Here is a 19,810-nt window from a genome sequence, read left to right as displayed (position 1 = left end):
CAGCAGCAGCAGTAGCAACAACAACAACAACTATAACAACAACTACAACAGCAGCAGCAACAACAATTATAACAGCAGCAACAACTACAACAGCAGCAGCAGCAACAACTATAACAACAGTAACAATTATAACAGCAGCAACAGCAGTAACAACAACAACTTCAACAGCAGCAGCAACAACAATTATAACAGCAGCAACAACCACAACAGCAGCAGCAGTAGCAACAACAACAACAACAACAACTATAACAACAACTACAACAGCAGCAGCAGCAGTAGCAACAACAACAACAACAACAACTATAACAACAACTACAACAGCAGCAGCAACAACAATTATAACAGCAGCAACAACTACAACAGCAGCAGCAGCAGTAGCAACAACAACAACAACTATAACGACAACTACAACAGCAGCAGCAACAACAATTATAACAGCAGCAACAACTACAACAGCAGCAGCAGCAACAACTATAACAACAGTAACAATTATAACAGCAGCAACAGCAGTAACAACAACAACTTCAACAGCAGCAACAACTATAACAACAGCAGAAACAACAACTATAACAGCAGCAGCAACAACTATAACAACACCTGCAACAACAACAACAACAGCAGCAGCAGCAACAACTGCTAAATGTTGATTGTTCTGAAGCTAATACGTGTATAAATCATTTAAAAATGATTAAAGAAGCGCTGCTGCGTTTACTGCTGGTGCTGCGGGCGGCCATTTTGATTTGCCGTCACTTGCTGAACTCGGGGTGGAGGAGTTCCTGAGTAGGAATTACGAGTTCAGGGAAGTTTTTATTTTTCCTGGTTGAAGGTCAGGAATTACGAGTTATAATCTCTAGTCAGTAGCAGCACAAGTCTTCATGCTAGTCACTCTGAATCCCACCGAGGTCTGGGTACCAAAAATCGGTTCCCGACGAAGGCCCTAAATGAAACTTTTCAACACTAGCGAGCACTGAAAAGTCTTGAAAAAAGAGTTTTTTCATCATTTTATCGTAAAAATGATTATTATAAGCATTAAAAAAGAAAAAAAGAGCACGTAAACATGTCACGGCTGTACTTTGTAAAGAGCACATGAGAACAGGTGCGTAATAAATAGCTGTGAAGTCAGCTAATACGCCGAACACGCTAAAAACCTGATTAAACATGAGATTAAACTCCGTCGAGAAAGCTTTCGACTGCACGATTAGCAGCACTGCTCTGTCGGTTTACAGCTAGCTACTGAGAAAGTTAGCCACCGCCACGTTTGTCCGTGTGCGAACGTGTTCGAATCGAGCAGCTAGCACATAAACTAGCATTTATTAGCTTTCTAGTCCAGTAGCATTCAGCCTCTGTTTCGAACCGTACGCATTCATGCAAACTTACTCTAATGAGAAAAAAGAGAACTATATTGGTAATGGATTACAGCACTTTTTAACTGTTGGAACGTTATGCTAACGCTCTCACACATACTGTACACACGGCTAGTTATGTTATACTGCAGTAATCTGTGCTTTGTTTACTGTCACATTTTACACACAGGTTTCTAAAAATATATATATATATATATATATTTTTTTATCGAATTGGAATAGAGAATGACTCCGAGCCCTAATCCAGCACCTAATCCCAGCACCTGCTGCGCTACACGCTTCGGCTTTTCCTAGCCGGGTTATTAGCGTGCGCTGACTTGTGCGCGTGCGATTCGGGAATGTTTCAGGGAAACTCCACACTTTGGAATGTAACTATAAAAGGATAAGAAGTATGAATAAAAGATGATGTGGTGAAAAATTGTACTCGTTCTGAAATAAGAGAAATAAAACACTCGAGGACGTGCTGTTATGGGAAAACAATCAATTCCGGGATGGGAATAGTATGTCTGGTTAAATATTATTATTATTATTATTATTATTATTATTATTATTACATGAAGAGATGTTCTGCTTGATTACTATGTGATGTTACATTATGTTACGTTAGGTATGCCAGGTGTCAGGTGTGTGTGTGTGTGTGTGTGTATCAGGTCCTCCTTTTTCACCTGAGCATGTAGCAGACGTGAGCCTCTGTGTGCGTTTTCGCGAGGGAACAGCGAGCTTCATTAAGTGAGCGCTGTGAGATTTATGGACTGCGTTTTCCCAGCAGACCGGCTCCGGCGAGCGCCGATATGATGAATATACTCCACTCCGGGACTGGACTGGGTCAGGGGATTCATAACTCCACTCTTTAAGATAACTGCTTATGCTGCTGCTTTTTTTACCGCGAGGACACTTGGACCTCGGCCCAATCAGCGGCTGCGGTAATTGCATTTCCTCGAACAAAAAAAAAAAAAATGCTCGAGAGGCCTCATTGTCGTCGCCGCGCCGTTCTCTGCCTCGCTAATTGTTGGAGGTTCAGTAATTTCAAGGCAAACTCTGGGGTACAGATTGAATTGTGATGAGAATGTTTTTAGAGGTGGTCCCCCCCCGTCCCCCCGCCCCCCCCACTCTGTGAAGCTGTGCGTCTTTGTTCGTACGAACGCTAGGACGAACTCATCCTCGTTCTGATTAGCGAGACAATGGCACGCTTGGCTAGGCTACAAATGGAAAGCATAATGGCGGCCTTAATGAAAGGGGAAATGACATTTTCCTTCTGTGATCGAGCTGACGCGCCTTCATTCGCCACTCAACAAAAGGAGCTGCGGGGAAAAAAAAGAGGGACGAGACGCCGCCTTTGTGCTCCTGCCTGGCCAAAAATATCAAATCAATGCAGCCATTACCATTGCTAATTCTCTGCTAGGCGGTTTGCTATCACGGCAAATTGGCTCGGATGTAGTGTTAGTTCAGGTGTTCGACGTAATTGATTTTTTTTTTAATGAAAAGGCTGAAAGGAGCTGATTAAAGCGAGGAGGTTTTGTGTATTTGAAATGAACTTTCTTTAAGGCACCCGTTTCCTCCGGGAGCGATTGTTCGAGTCTTGCCCTTCGACTCGTTAAGAGCGTAGTGGGTTTTGGGGCTCGTTTAGACGTTACGTTACGTCTCTGTTTTTATCATCGAAGATGTTTGCCTTTTTGATATGAGATTGTAAAGGAGAGTAAATGAAAGAGTCTCTTATTCGTCCCCCCTCTCTCTCTCTCGCTCTCTCTCTCTCTCTCTGTCTCTCTCTGTGCTGATGGGTTATAAACTAGGTCAGTAATGGAGGAGGAAAGCGCCGCGTATGAAGGTGATGGAGGTTTCAAAGACGCTGACCTTTGACCCAGCTCCTATCCGTCACCCTGACCTCACCTTCACTCCTCCTCTACATTCCTGAATCGTCTAAATCATCGTCATCATCATCATCTCTCTCTCTCTCTTTCTCTCTCTCTGAATGCTCTCTCAGCATTTAGCTTTTATGCTACATATGAATACATTATTAAACATAATATAAAACAATAGTGACCTAGAATAATTTAATTTTTTTTATAATATAATTGACATTATTATTATTATTATTATTAAGAAGAAGAAGAAGAAGAAGAGTAAGCAAGGCAAACTTTGAAATGAAATGAGTTCAGGGAATGTCGATATAAAGGAATGTTGATATAAAGAATTGAAACGGAACCTTTTAACGGTTCTTCGGTTGTCCGCTTGGAGAACCGTTAATGGTTCTATGTAGAACCCTGTAACAAAGAGTTGGCCTGTCTGCAAAGGTTCCAAATCTATCGTTCGGATTGCTCACGTTTCCCTGTCATACCTACTTTGCATAACATTGTGAAAATCTTAATTCTGATGTCACCGGTACACAGATGACGCTTCCGAGCCACGGTGAACTCTCGTCTTTTCACTTGGAGTCGAACGTGTTAATGACTCGAGTGCTTTAAAACTGTTTGTTTAAATGTGTTGGTGCTGGTTTGGGTTATTTTATAAGCAGTTTATATATAAGTATATCTGTGTTTTAGAAGAATTCATGTTCACACACAAGTCCATCACTCACTTCTACTGCATGAACAGAAACGCTGACTGAATCAGGTTGATTCATGAAATCGATTCATTAAACTCACTGATTCACAGATTCACTAGGTGAGAGAGGAGTGAATCTCACGGCCGAATGATTCATTGACTCAGAGGATGAGAGAGCAGGTCCATGTACACACACCTAATTATTTATATATATATAGGCTACGACATACACAATTGACAGACGTTTAAAAAACAACAATCGAATAAATGTAAATATGCAAATCATGTAAATGTCCCGAATCCCATCAACAGCATGAAATGACTCTGATTCGTTCACCTTAGTGACTCGTTTACATCGTTAGTGTGAATGCACCGTTTACGTGTGTTTGTATTTTTTAGATAAATGTCAGCAGTACCAAAAAACTTGAAACCAAGTGCTGAAATAAATAATTATCTATATATATATATATTGACTATGTATTTACTGATCATCAAGAGTCAGAAGAGTCATATAGCTAGTAAGTGATTCTGCTGAATCAGTTGTATTTTACATGATTCAGAGTAGGCCAAGGAATCCAAATGTGTCTTTTTTTATTCATTTATTTATTCATTGCTATTATTGTTGTTATTGTGATTTAAAGTAGTAGTGAAAGGGGGGGGGGGTCTAGTGATCTGGTGATTAATCCTCATCCTGTGTGAACACACACACCTGTGAAAAGTGCGTATTATCTTATCACAACAGTGTGTCATCACACACCTGACAACAAACTGTACAATTCATCACCATCGCTCCTGACACACCACGTGTCTCTCTCTCTCTCTCTCTCTCTTATACACACCCACACACATACACACACACACACACACACACACACACACAGCTTTCTGCCCATGCTGAGTGTATCTGACGTCTTTATCCAGTTTGCGGGCGTCGCCTTTCTCTCCGCTTGAGCTCTAATCGGCTGCGTTTCCACTCCAGTGTGTGTCGAGTGCTCTGGGATTTCTCACCACTCTGACTCGCGTGACAGCCGAGCAGGTGGGAGGGAAAAACACACACACACACACACACACACACACACACACATCAGACAGAGTCAGACAGAGTCAGACAGGAAAAAGGAGGATTATAGATCCATTAGACTCTGAGATTGTGACGTAGATATAATATAGCGTGAGAATCGACGATTACACAATTATTGACTTTTTATCCGTTTATAGTTACATTTATAGTTACATTTATAGTTACATTTGCGGAACATAGGCGAAACAAATCCGTCCCTGCCCTCACTTACGTTATAGTAACTATGAACAGTCGTTCCCTCACCAGCTTCTCTTTCTCTCTCTCTCTCTTTTCAACTTTATCGTGCCGTGTTACCGAGAATCCGCAAAAGAAGCGTAAACCCCTCGGTCCTGAAGCTGTCGGAAAACGTAAAGTTACAGCTTTAACCGGAGACTCATTCCGTAAACATCTCCGTACAGAAAACTTACACCACATCGATGGGTTTTTACTCTTTTTATCGACAGTTTTTTTTAAATCTGAAAAAAATATTATTAGCGCGCGAGTCCCTGTGAACGAGCCATTACTATAGAAACGGTAACGCATTCGAACGAGCGCGTTCATGTTTATAAACCCGCGATTCAGCAAAACGTTACAGATCTCACTGAACGGATTGAAAACATTTCATCATATTGATGATGCTTAGATGTTTGTGCGCTGACGCTGGAGACTCCTTCCGTAAATGCGAAATAAATGACGAAATAACGCAGGATGCCGATTGGTTCGTCCTGTTTCGATATAACATATATATAACATAGATATAACATATATAGCGATATAACATGGTGACATATAATGATGGCGATGTCATGTGACACGTGTGACGTAGCTGCGCTGTGCGTGTGCTACGCCTCTGAATATTTTGTGCATGTTATTTAAAAAAGTGACCCCCCTGTTGTTGCATGGAAGCCCGAGTAAGGGTTAAATCTCAGATGGCCTTGTCCTAAGGAGATGATCCATAGTGCGCACTGGGAGGACAGAACGTGGACACACTTCCCCTCGGTTCCGTCCGTTTCTGTCTTTGTGACTGGATCAGGTCCAATCTAAGCAAAAGCGAGCAGCTGTTTAAAGGATCAGGCCTGAGTAATGTCCGCGGCGAGGACGAGGGGATCCGCAGGTAAATAATTCCACACACTGTTTGTCTCACGAGGGAGACTGGCCTCGGAAGACCTGTTCGTCTTTCTGTACACACACACACACACACACACACACACATGCTCTGACTGCAGATGGTCTCAGTGTGCTTCCTCTGTGTGCTGACTTTAAATGAACACACACACACACACACACACACACACACACACACAGTATAACACAAGCAGGGCGACGTGACTCTAAGCGTGCGTGGATATTAAATTTTAATATCAGCGTTTGCAATATTATCATGATAAAAAATTAATGCACGTACACCGAACCATTTATTTTTTGGGCTGCATAATGAACCCAGGCTGCGTCTCGTCTGGCTTCGTCGTACATCATCGTGAAACATTTCTTTATTCGGAAAAGCGCTCGCCGGTTTCTGCGCCGAAAAACAAAAACACGACTAGGATTTTATGTTCAATTATCTCTTTTCTTTCGGAACGTGTGCACTGGCGGGAACACAGCTAGCTGAGGATCGAGCCAGTTAACAGCTTCTCAGATTAAATAGTGAGGATAAATCACAATCTCCATAATAATAATAATAATAATAATAATAATAATAATAATAATAATAGTGTGTATGTTAGTATGTTAAATATCTTAATATACTTGCACACGTCCGTGATAATTGCGCATGTTGAATATTACAAGTTATTCCACCGGGTTGTTGTATTCTGCGTTCTGATTGGTCAGGAGAGCTTTATATTAAAATTAATATTAATGCGCTCGCTCTAATATATTATGGTTTCTATAGTAAAAGATCATTACGCTACACTAATAATGACCAGATTAGAATAATCGCTGATATTGATGGAAGGAGTCTCCAGTGTCAGAGGTAAAGCTGCAACACCTTCAGGACGGAGGAGTTTACGCTTCTTTGCAGTTTCTCGGTAACACGATGTAACAAGCTGCGTTTTATTGATTTGTTTATTTATTTTGTCTTGTTGACGTGAAGAGAGAGAGAGAGTAAAGAGAGAGAATAAGGAGAGGGAATAAAGAGAGAGAAGAGAAAGAGGGAATAAAGAGAGAGGGAATAAAGAGAGAGAGAATAAAGAGAGGGAATAAAGAGAGAGGGAATAAAGAGAGAGAGAATAAAGAGAGGGAATAAAGAGAGAAGAGAGAACGGGAATAAAGAGAGGGAAGAGAGAGAGGGAATAAAGAGAGGGAATAAAGAGAGAGAATAGAGAGAGGGAATAGAGAGAGGGAATAGAGAGAGGGAAGAGAGAGAGGGAATAAAGAGAGAGAATAGAGAGAGGGAATAAAGAGAGAAGAGAGAGAGGGAATAAAGAGAGAGGGAATAAAGAGAGGTTATAAAGAGAGGGAATAAAGAGAGAGGGAATAAAGAGAGAGGGAATAAAGAGAGGTTATAAAGAGAGGGAATAAAGAGAGAGGGAATAAAGAGAGAGAGAATAGAGAGAGGGAATAAAGAGAGAGAGAATAGAGAGAGGGAATAAAGAGAGAAGAGAGAGAGGGAATAAAGAGAGGGAAGAGAGAGAGGGAATAAAGAGAGAAGAGAGAGAGGGAATAAAGAGAGGGAAGAGAGAGAGGGAATAAAGAGAGAGGGAATAAAGAGAGGTTATAAAGAGAGGGAATAAAGAGTGAAGAGAGAGGGAATAAAGAGAGGGGAAAAAAGAGAGGGAATAAAGAGAGAGAGAATAGAGAGAGGGAATAAAGAGTGGGAATAAAGAGAGAGGGAATAAAGAGAGAAGAGAGAGAGAGGGAATAAAGAGAGAGGGAATAAAGAGACAGAAAAAAGAGAGGGAATAAAGAGAGAGAGAATAGAGAGAGGGAATAAAGAGAGGGAATAAAGAGAGAGGGAATAAAGAGAGAGAATAGAGAGAGGGAATAAAGAGAGAGGGAATAAAGAGAGGGAATAAAGAGAGAGAATAGAGAGAGGGAATGGAGAGAGAGAATAGAGAGAGGGAATAAAGAGAGAGGGAATAAAGAGAGAGAATAGAGAGAGGGAATAAAGAGAGGGAATAAAGAGAGAGAATAGAGAGAGGGAATAAAGAGAGAGAATAGAGAGAGGGAATAAAGAGAGAGAATAGAGAGAGGGAATAGAGAGAGAGAATAGAGAGAGGGAATAAAGAGAGAGAATAGAGAAAGAGAATAGAGAGAGGGAATAAAGAGAGAGAATAGAGAAAGAGAATAGAGAGAGGGAATAAAGAGAGGGAATAAAGAGAGAGGGAATAGAGAGAGGGAATAAAGAGAGAGAATAGAGAAAGAGAATAGAGAGAGGGAATAAAGAGAGGGAATAAAGAGAGAGAATAGAGAGAGGGAATAGAGAGAGGGAATAGAGAGAGGGAATAAAGAGAGAGAATAGAGAGAGAGAATAGAGAGAGGGAATAAAGAGAGGGAATAAAGAGAGAGAATAGAGAGAGGGAATAGAGAGAGGGAATAGAGAGAGGGAATAGAGAGAGAGAATAGAGAGAGGGAATAAAGAGAGAGAATAAAGAGAGAGAATAGAGAGAGGGAATAAAGAGAGAGAATAAAGAGAGAGAATAGAGAAAGAGAATAGAGAGAGGGAATAAAGAGAGAGAATAGAGAAAGAGAATAGAGAGAGGGAATAAAGAGAGAGAATAGAGAGAGGGAATAAAGAGAGAGAATAAAGAGAGAGAATAGAGAGAGGGAATAAAGAGAGAGAATAAAGAGAGAGAATAGAGAAAGAGAATAGAGAGAGGGAATAAAGAGAGAGAATAGAGAGAGGGAATAAAGAGAGAGAATAAAGAGAGAGAATAAAGAGAGAGAATAGAGAGAGAGAATAGAGAGAGGGCCGGTGAGGGAACGAGTGTTTATAGCTGCTGTAACGTAAGTGAGAACAGGAACTCACTCGTTTCACAGACGTTAAATGTAGCTATAAAGGGATAAAAAGTGCGACGTGTGGTTGTTGTTAAATAAAAAGGTGTAATCGGTGGTGAGCTGCTGTGGTGTAAGAGGAATAAAACACTGTGGGACACTTTGGCTCAGGATGGTGACAGTAAATGTTTATAATGTTTGTGGGGCGTGTTTGGGGCGAAAAGCATAAATATGGTGTAAATATTTCAGATCTCTTCATTTTCTTTCATTGTCTTTTATTCTATATGAATAATTTGATCGGAGGGTTTTCGGTGTGTCTTTGTGCATGTTTTTCACTTCGTATAGTCATTATCTATCTATATCTAAATCTATATATACTTATGTGTGTGTGTGTGTGTGTGTGAGAGAGCGAGAGAGCGAGAGAGAGAGAGATAGAGAGAGAGAGAGAGATAGAGAGATGGATATTTGTGCTCCCCAGTTGGTTTTGATGAGTGCGTCTGTGGCTTTTCCTCCTCTGGAGAGATGGATATCGGCGCAGCTTGAGAGCGAGTTGGGAAAATAAAGGCGGTTAGAGACAGGGCCATTTAAAAAAAAAAGTGTTTTCATCCTCTCTGTGACATGTGCTCTGTATTATTGTCTTTTCCTCCACAGGAAAACGATCGCCTTGTTTGCAAAGGGGTTTTTTTTCTTTCTTTCAGTTTAAAAAAAAAAAATTAATTTTAGTTTAATTTTTTTTTTATAGAAAATAACCAATTTCCTTATTGTTCCCTCAAATGAACAATTTCCACAATAAAAGCCGGGCGACAATCGGAGCATAACGAGAGACGGTGCGATGCGGCCAAAACGTTCTCGGAAAAGAACAACTGCTCTCGCCGTCCCCCTTTCCCTAGATAATTATGAAAGCCAAGGAAACACAGAGAGAGAGAGAGAGAGAGAGAGAGAAAACAGAAGCAGTGGTCACTGGGAAAAGGCGGCGCGAGGCGAGGCGAGGCGAGGCGAGGCAGCAGCTGGTTCGAATAGATTGCGTGTGGGATGAATTAAAAAGTTAAACCTTTCCCGAGTTCTATTCAGATGTCTGCTGAGCGGTGATTAATCACGGCCGTCAGGATGTGTAATCGCCCCCCTCGTCCCTCGCTTTCACTGGAAAACAAACGCAAAGCCGCGCGCCGCCTCTGTCCAGAGAATCCCAGTCCTGTTTGGACAGACACAATACCCGATAGCGCAGCCGAGCCGAGCCGACGGAGGGATTCGCTGATATTCTTACCCTTACACATGAGAAAATAAATACCGGACTGGAACGAGCTGCCCGTATTTACACCACGTGCATCATAATAATATTCAATGATCTATTTATTCAGTTCGATATTTCCGTAACAGATAAACGTGGCCCTGCGTTACGTACCATCACTTTTCATGCTGAGGAACCGAGGCGTCATCCTCATTAAAATATACATGAATATGCAAATTAGGAATGTTTTGCTACCAAGCCAACTAGCCTACAATTAGCTAAACGGCTGGTTAGCTAACTAGCTCGGAGGACGCGAGGGAGGTTTTCACCGTGATAGCGGCAATTTTATGCGCTTCACTCCCCGCAGCATCAGGTGCGTTAGGTAGCTAGCTACCTAGCGAGCTAAGCATCCACGGTACTCGTTGAGCTGACAGTAGCGCAGCTGCAAATCACAGGTTTGTTATTTATTAATGCGCTTGTTCTAATACGTTATCGTTTCTATAGCAACGGCTCGTTCACGGGGACTTTGTTGAAAAATCGTTGATGGGTTTTTTTTTTTATAAGGAGATGTATATTTCATTGATATTTATGGAAGGAGTCTCCAGTGTCAGCGCTTTGTAACAGTAACAGTCAGAGGTAAAACTTTTCTGACAAACAAAGCACATTCAGCCGCGCTTTTTAATAAAACTGTCTTGTTAACTTATTCTAAAGAGCGGGCCGGGGAGGGAAGGACTGGTTATAGCTGCTGTAAGGTAAGTGAGAACAGGAACTCACGCGTTACGTGAACACATTCCTGTAGGATTACACGTAAAAGTGCGAAAGCGGTGCAATATTTTCCGAACGTCCTCCCTTATACACGGCGCTGTACGTGAGAGCGTACACACACAAACTCACAGATATTCTAATGAATGACGCTGTAATCTCATCGCGTTTCTCCTCCTTCCCCCCCGGCGCTGTGATCCTCACACGTCCAAAAACGCTGCATTATGATTCTCTCTCTAATATCACTGTCAGTTCCAGCGAGTTCATCAAACACACAGGCGCCGATTTCTTTTAACTTAATAAAGTATTTCTCTCAGATACGCTCATCTGCGTGACAGTCCTGGCTCTAATCTAATCTACACGTGTCCGATACAATAGGGAGCGGAGGGAAAATCAAACTCGGCAAACGACACGACATCTCGAATCTGCGGCTGAGAGAGAGGAGAGAGAGAGAGAGAGAGAGAGAGGAGAGGGAGGAGAGAAAGGAGAGGGAGGAGAGATAGGAGAGAGAGTACAGAGAGAGAGAGAGAAACAGAGAGAAAGGAGGGATATGAGAGAGGAAAGAGAGAAGAGAAGGAGCAGAGAGAGAGATGAGAGAGGGGAACAGAGAGAGAAAGGAAAGAGAGGAGAAAGAGGAGAGAGCGATGAGAGAGAAAAAAGTAAGGAGAGGGAGGAAAGGAGAGGGAGATGAGAGAGCAGAAGCAGGAGGGAGAGAGGAGAAAGAGGAGAGAGAGATGAGAGAGAAAAGAGAAAGGAGACGGAAAAGAGGAGATGAGAGAGAGGGAGCAGAGAGAGAAAGGAAAGAGAAGATTGAATAGAGAGAGAGGAGAGGGAAGAGAGAGAGGAGCAGAGAGAAAAGAGAGAGGAGTGGGAAGAGAGAGAGAAGAGAGGGAAGATAGAGAGAGGGAGCAGAGAGAGGAGAGGGAGGAGAGATAGGAGAGAGAGTACAGAGAGAGAGAGGAGAGAGAGAGAGGATAGAGAGAGAGGAGAGAAAGGAGAGGGAGGAGAGATAGGAGAGAGAGTACAGAGAGAGAGAGGAGAGAGGATAGAGAGAGAGGAGAGAAAGGAGAGGGAGGAGAGATAGGAGAGAGAGTACAGAGAGAGAGAGGAGAGAGGATAGAGAGAGAGGAGAGAAAGGAGAGGGAGGAGAGAGAATATAGAGAGAGAAGAGAGAGAGAAGAGAGGATAGAGAGAGAGGAGAGAAAGGAGAGGGAGGAGAGAGAATATAGAGAGAGAAGAGAGAGAGAAGAGAGGATAGAGAGAGAGGAGAGAAAGGAGAGGGAGGAGAGAGAATATAGAGAGAGAAGAGAGAGAGAAGAGAGGATAGAGAGAGAGGAGAGAAAGGAGAGGGAGGAGAGAGAGAAGAGAGAGGAGAGAGAGAGCATAGAGAGAGAGGAGAGAAAGGAGAGGGAGGAGAGAGAGAAGAGAGGAGAGAGAGAGGATAGAGAGAGAGGAGAGAAAGGAGAGGGAGGAGAGAGAGAAGAGAGAGGAGAGAGAGAGCATAGAGAGAGAGGAGAGAAAGGAGAGGGAGGAGAGAGAGAAGAGAGAGGAGAGAGAGAGGATAGAGAGAGAGGAGAGAAAGGAGAGGGAGGAGAGAGAGAAGAGAGAGGAGAGAGAGAGGATAGAGAGAGAGGAGAGAAAGGAGAGGGAGGAGAGAGAGAAGAGAGAGGAGAGAGAGAGGATAGAGAGAGGAGAGAAAGGAGAGGGAGGAGAGAGAGGAGAGAGAATATAGAGAGAGAAGAGAGAGAGGAGAGAGAGAGGATAGAGAGAGGGGAGAGAAAGGAGAGGGAGGAGAGAGAGGATAGAGAGAGGAGAGAAGAAGAAAGGCGAGGCGAAAAGTGTGTCATCAGCATAAAAATAGAATCCCGCTAACGAATTCCTAATCATATCCCCCATTTCCTCGAGGGAATGAGCTAAGGAGGTTAGCGCACCACGTCTTAAATGAGAAATTCAGCCACATTAGGCTCCTACATTTATTCCTGGCCGTTGCTCACAGTGTTATTGATCTCTGAACTCGGCTCGGAGCGAAGGAGCCGTTCGGGTCCATCGTGTCAGAAAGTCGCTCTCCCAGCACTTTCCGTCTGATTAAAGGCTTTAGTTATTGCACACCAGCGAGTCGGAGCACTTCACGCCACACACTCCAGCTCCGCCCGCGTCCTTTACGCTACTGGAAGCTAAAATTAGTGGACTTGTTATTTCTCACAGCTCTTCTTCTTCATGTGGAGTGTTTACTGCACACATCCGCTCCCCGAGTCCTTTATTCCTCTCTTCTTTGAACTGTGTGAGGAATAACGGCGCTACACAGACTGTTCTTTTCCCATAACAGCGCGTCCCAGACTCTTTTATTCCTCTCGTACGCCTCAGCGACTCCACGACCGTTACACATTTTATTCCTCATTTCATTCCAGCAACATTGTTATGGGAAAACTTCCTCTGACACTGGAGACTCCTTCCCTGAACCTTAATCAAATAAACATCGTACAGAAAACTTGACCGTGTCAACGGTTTGTAAACTCTGTCTATGTGGAGCGTTCGCCGTACGGGTCCCTGTGACCGAGCCGTTACTGTGGAAACGATAACGTATTAAAATAACGAGTTAATATAAACCTGCGCTACTGTCAGAGCCGCTGTTACAGAGAATTAATCACCAGCTGACGACCAATCACAGTCCAGAACTTTCACAAATAACTGAAACACACTGATGGAATGTTTAGATTTGAATTTGTAACGTGATGACATCATAACGGGTGTCTGACCAATCAGCAGTCTCGCCTGAACTTAAACGTTCTTTCTTTCTTTCCTTTTTTCTTTCTTTCTCTCTTTCTTTCTCCTTTCTTTCTTTCATTCTTTCTTTTCTCTCTCGTTCTTTCTTTCTTTATCCTTTCTTTCTTTTTTTCTCTATCTCTCTTTCTTTCTTTCTCCTTTAATACTTTCCCTTTTTCTTTCTATCTTTCTTTCTTTCTTTCTTTCTTTCTTTCTCCTTTCTTACTTTCCCTTTTCCTTTTTTCTTTCTTTCTTTCTTTCTTTCTTTCTTTCCCCAAGACAATAACCGAGCTCCTGTTTTTTTTGCGCATCTTTTTTTGTCAAAACCCAAAAATCCAATTTCTTCTTCTTCTTCTTTTAAATCATGTATCTTATGAATGTTCTCTTTTGCTTTTCTTTCTTCTCTTTCTTACTTCCTCTTTTTTCCTCTATAAATCCCTCTCTTCCTTCATGTCATTCTTTCAGCCTGTAATAACTTCTAATAATAAAGATTTCCTCTTAAACTGTTTTGTTTTTCATTAGAAATCTTAGATAGATAGATAGATAGATAGATAAAGAGATAGATAGATAGAGAGATAGATAGATGAAGCTGTGTATTATTCCCTCTGTTTAACAGCTGACTGCTGACAGGCTGAAGCTAATGACGTTAAAAGCCTGTAATCAGCTGTGAGCTAACAAACACACACAGGACACCTGTACCATAGACAAACACTGATATGATGGCAAAGCGACAGAAACACACACACACACACACACGCACACACACACACTCACACACACACACACGGTACCCGTGTAGCAGCTGCAGCCGACTGTTTTTGTTTCACAGTCGTGCGCTCTAAACCTCTTCATACACCAACTGTGGAATAAACCGGAACCGAGCGCACGTGCAGTTTTCCTCCACGCTGCTGCCGAGTTCTGGACTGTGATTGGTCAGGAGGTGTTGATTAATTCTCTATAACAGCGGCTCTGACAGTAGCGCAGCTGCACATCACAGCTTTATATTAACGCGCTCGTTCGAGTACGTTCTCTTTGTATTGTAAGATCCACAGGGTCACGCCACATAACCTGATAAAAAAAAAACCCATGTAACGATGGAAGGAGTCTCCAGTGTCAGCGCTGTGTAGCAGTCAGAGGTACAGCTGTAACCTTTCCGACATCGTCAGCACAGAGGAGTTTAGGCTTTTTGCGGTTTCTCAGTAACACGACCCGCTGCGTTTTTTCGCAGATGCTCCACAACATGTAACAATAAACGGATAAAAAGCACGACGTGTCATTTTTGAAAATAAATAAATAATAAAAAGCTGTCGTATAAGAGGAGTAAAACTCTTCAGAACGTGCGGTTACAGGAGAATAATCCCGGCTGAGTGGAACCTCCGGGTGAGAAATGTTTATCGCGTGATGGAGGTTTATAAGATGTTTATAAATGAGTAATAACACCGGTATACCCGTGCCGTTACTCGCTATACGACTGCAGTTTATAAAGATCGTTTCCCCAACATCACATCACTGCTGGATGGAGTAATGTTAGCTGTAAGAGCCGACGGTATTGCATTGTGGATTAAATTAGCACTTAAGCAATAGATGAAAAGGGGCGTGGCCTAACATGTAACTGTTTTAGATGATGATTAATACATTTCTCATTTAATGGGAATATTGAATTTTTTAATACTTGTTCTTATACTTGATAAAGCTGTTTAGGTACAAATGGTGTTTAGAGGTCTGTGTGTGTGTGTGTGTGTGTGTGTGTGTGTGTAAATCGTTATCAAGAGCAGCTCTTTATCATATGCCTGAACCCCTCAGAGAAAAGAACAACGACGCACACACACACGCACACACGCACACGCGCACACACCTCGCTAATGCTACGTAGCCTAGCAACAGCTAACGGAGAACACACTCTCATATTTATGTTTACATTAGAGGACGACTCGTGTGTCAAGGTGATGAGTGCGAACGTCTCACACACTCCTGTTCTCTCTCCATCTCTCCCTCACACTGCTTCTCTTCCTCTCTCTCTCTCGCTCTCTCTCTCTCACACACACACACACACACACACACACACACTGTTTCCCTTTCCCTCTTTGTCTTTTCTTTCCTCTCTTTTTTTTTGTTCTCCCTTCACGTTCACATCCTTCTCTTTCGATTCTTTCCTTCTTTTCCGCCTCCTTTCTTTTTCTCAATCCTCTCTTATGTTCCCTGGGTTTTTTTAAAAAAAACAAAACAAACAAAAAAAAACTTCTTTTACTTTCTCTCCTTTCTTTTTCCTTTCTTATTCTCTCACTTTTCCCCTCACCTCTCTCGGTCTCTCTCTTTCTGCCTTTTTTCTCATTTCTTCCCAGTCGTCTCTCTCATTTTTCATGTTTCTCAGCTTTTTTTTTTCTCTCTCTCTCTCTCATCTCTTCTTTTCCTCCCCAATCCTCCCTCTCCTTTCCCCCTGCTTTTCCTTCTCTCCTTTCCGCTCTCTCTCTCTCTCTCTCTCCTTTACTTTCTTTAAAAATTCAATCCCATTAAATCCCCCTCCCTCTGTATTAATATTTACTCGGAGTGAAATATGAGTCACACACTCAGCACTTCTGTCCGTCTGCTTTTACATCTTCAGAAATAATGTGCGTGTGTGTGTGTGTGCGCGCGTGTGTGTGTGCGTGTGTGTGAAATTTCATTTACAAGTGACGCACAGAAAAGCACTTTTGCAAAACACCATCAAAACTCAAGCGATAAAATGGCATGAGAACGGCCGCGTGTTCGACGGGAAAAGGAGAAATTAACAAAATTCCACACATCGGTATTCAGAACTCGGAACAGATTCAGAAGTCACGTGAGCGTTACGCACACGGGGGCGGAGCTTGTCCAAAACAGAAGCGCGTCTAAGTCGATTCTGATCTTGAACCTAAGCGTATTTTTCTCGGGTGTTATTTTATTCGTTTAACAGATGGGCGTAGCGAATTAAAAGCGCGACGGATCCGGCCACATCCTGCGCACGCGTTACGATTTCACTATCTCGATTTTAGCTTCATCAAGCTGAGCACGAGTACACGCGTACCCGTCAGAGCACGAGATCAACAAATGAAACAAAATAACAGTCTGCGCTGGATCGAGTGCTATTCTCTGTGCTGCAGAATAATGAGTGCGGAAGCCATTTTGTTCAATTAAACCACATGGCGTTTCAACGCTCAGCGTCTTCTCGTTCATACTTCACCGTATTAGTCTTTCATTTTTTTCTCAAACGTTCGCGTTGTCTCATACCGTCGTTTACAGCAAAGACAAAAAAATATTTTCCCAGATGATTTCTTCAGCCCGTTTCTGTGTAGCGGTATTGAAAAAACCTTCTGGGAAAAACCCCGGTGATTTTCATCATCTGAGGGCGGAGCTCAGAAAATCCCCTTCAGCAGCTGCGTAACCCGACTCTGAAAACCAGGAACTTTCCTCACGTCAAATTTTTTCAGACCTGTAGATCTGCGCTCCAGAGTTCGTTCACGCCCGGGCCGAGACAACCTCGTTCGGCTGGTCTTAGCCGCATTGTTTTGGTGCGGATCCGAGCAGGATCGCCGTGTTCATATATGTCTTACATGTCTATGTTCATATAGGTGATCTTTATCAAACTGCAGATGTGCAGAAGTGTTCTTTTTGGAGAGCGGTGGTTTTCTCCTCGCAGCCCTGCCATGCACTCCATCGTTGTTCAGTGTTCTCCTGATGGTGGACTCATGAACGTTAACATTAGCCAGTGTGAGAGAAGTTCCCCTGGGTTCCTCTGTGACCTGGTGGACTATTCCACGTCTCGCTCTTGGAGAGATCTTTGTTGGTCTCCACTCCTGTGGAGGGGAACGATGCTGTTGAATTTCCTCCGTTTCTACACGACCTGTCTGACTGTGGATCGGTGGAGTCCAAACTCTTTACAGATGGTTCTGTGACCTTTTCCATCCTGATGAGCTTCAACAACTCTTTTTCTGAAGTCCTCAGAAATCTCCTTCGTTCGTGCCGTGATCCACTTCCACAGACACGTGTCGTGAAGATCAGACTCTGATAGATCCCTGTTCTTTAAATAAAACAGGACGCTCACTCACTCACTCACTCACTCGCACCTGATCATCATCCCCCTGACTGAAAACACCTGACTCTCATCTCACCTTCACATTAACTGATAGTCCTAGAGGTGCACATACTTTTACCCCTCACAGATATGTGATACTGGATCATGATATTTTTGTCTCGTTTGTTTAATCAGGTTCTCTTTGTCAACGTTTAGGACTGATGATGTTTTAGGTCAGATTTATGCAGATACATTTCCCTCCTTACATATCCAGAAACTTTCCCTTCCTCTGTTTTTCTTCTTCCTTCTCTCTCTCTCTCTCTCTCTCTATTTCTCGGTGGAGAGAGAGAGAGCTCTAATGCATTGCTCTCTGTGGTGTATTTTCAGTATGAAATGGACCTGCAGTGATATTTCAGTCCTTTAAGGATTCTCTCTCTCTCTCTCTCTCTCTCTCTCTCTCTCTCTCTCTCTCTCTCTCTCTCTCCTGTATATTGCTCCTGTAATGGTGGACTACAGACGTGCGTGATATGCGGCTCGGTGTTTCGGGTTTCATTTCTCCACCGGCTGTTTACGGCTGGCGACGGCCCGCAGCATAACAGCATTAGGATCCACGCTTGAATAATAATGTTTTCATATCGCACATCAGTGATAATGCCGCTCTCGAGGTCTCGCTCGGAGACAAGCGCGCACATGGGTTCACACTCCACCAGCCGCTTTAATCGCCAATACTTACTGAGCTGCTGGGAAATAAGAAATAAATAAATAATGGGGGGGGGGGGGAGGAAAAAAAAAATAGGATCTTATGAGCCCTTGAAATGCGGAGCGCCTGCTGCTGTGGAAATCGATGCGTCATTTTATAGTTGTGTTTGCCCGCTGACACGAACTCATCACCGCTCAATGAAAATGTATTCTCCTGCTCCGCTTCTTCTTCTTCTTCTTCTTCTTCTTCTTCTCTTTGTGCAGACGCTGTCTGGGTCTTGTTTCCATAGTTACGTCGTAGTTTAGGCAGAAGAGGATTGTGGGTGTTAACAGTGAATTAAACGATACCGCAGTGACCTTCTGCACGCCGGAGATCAGCGCTAGCGTGGCCTCGATGCTAACGGTGCTGTCGTCGCCACATGATGTAGCACCGAGCGCCAGGCGCGGCGTACCCTCGCTCCACGAAAACACCAACGTCTGCAGGATTTAAAGACAATCGGGGATTAGTACAGAGCAGCGCAGGGGTTACTCTCCATTTATCATATATTTATTATTACTTGTTGTTTTTCTTTTACTTATTATTTTTTAATTATTAAAAATGCCATCCTATATTGTGGGTTTAATATTATTTTACCCAAACGTATCTGTGCGCATTTATTATTCCTTCACTGTAATGTCTTTACTCTTTCATTCCAATCCATGCACTTTGTTTATTTGCTTTCTCGTTAAGATAATCGGTGTGTCCAGATCGACTCGGATTTGTCTGTTTGTTTCTTCTCATTATTGCCGAGTATTTTCCTTCACGTTCATGCGATGTATTATTTATCAGATGTATTGCAGATTATATAAATATTTATCATCTGTCATTTGATTACATTTATTCGTTATTCATTTACTACTGTATTAATGCGTTATTACTGAACTGGAATACTTTATTATTTTTTATTTTTTCAAAAATATTTTAAGATCCGGTCACAAAACAGAAACAAAACACCAAGGTAAAAATATATGTACGCAATTTAACCTAAAAACACACAATAATACGATATAATATAATGTAATATAATATAATATAATGTAATATAATATAGTATAGTATAGTTTATGTCGGTTAATTAATAAACATTCATTAACGCAGGCACTAGTAAGTTTATGAGTTTATGATCGATTGACGTGAAGTGATTTATTTTTGTTAGTTAACCTCAACATAACCGTGACGTAAATGTAAAGATTTTGTGAAGAACGTGAAGGGACGTGATTATGTCACCGGTCCGCGGTGGTCACATCCTTCGATCTGACTCCAGAACGTAAAGACCCGGTTAACGTGAAACGCGTCACATTCCTGTACACGTGTCCGGGGTGATGATGTCACGGGGCTGAACTCCAGGTCGACCCCGGCGTGCGGCCGTGCCTTCATTAGCATGTTCGAG

Source organism: Ictalurus furcatus, chromosome 20 (assembly GCF_023375685.1).
Source record: "Ictalurus furcatus strain D&B chromosome 20, Billie_1.0, whole genome shotgun sequence".
NCBI lineage: Eukaryota > Metazoa > Chordata > Actinopteri > Siluriformes > Ictaluridae > Ictalurus > Ictalurus furcatus.
The sequence above is the reverse complement of the archived record's forward strand: the minus strand, read 5'-3'. Positions refer to the sequence as shown.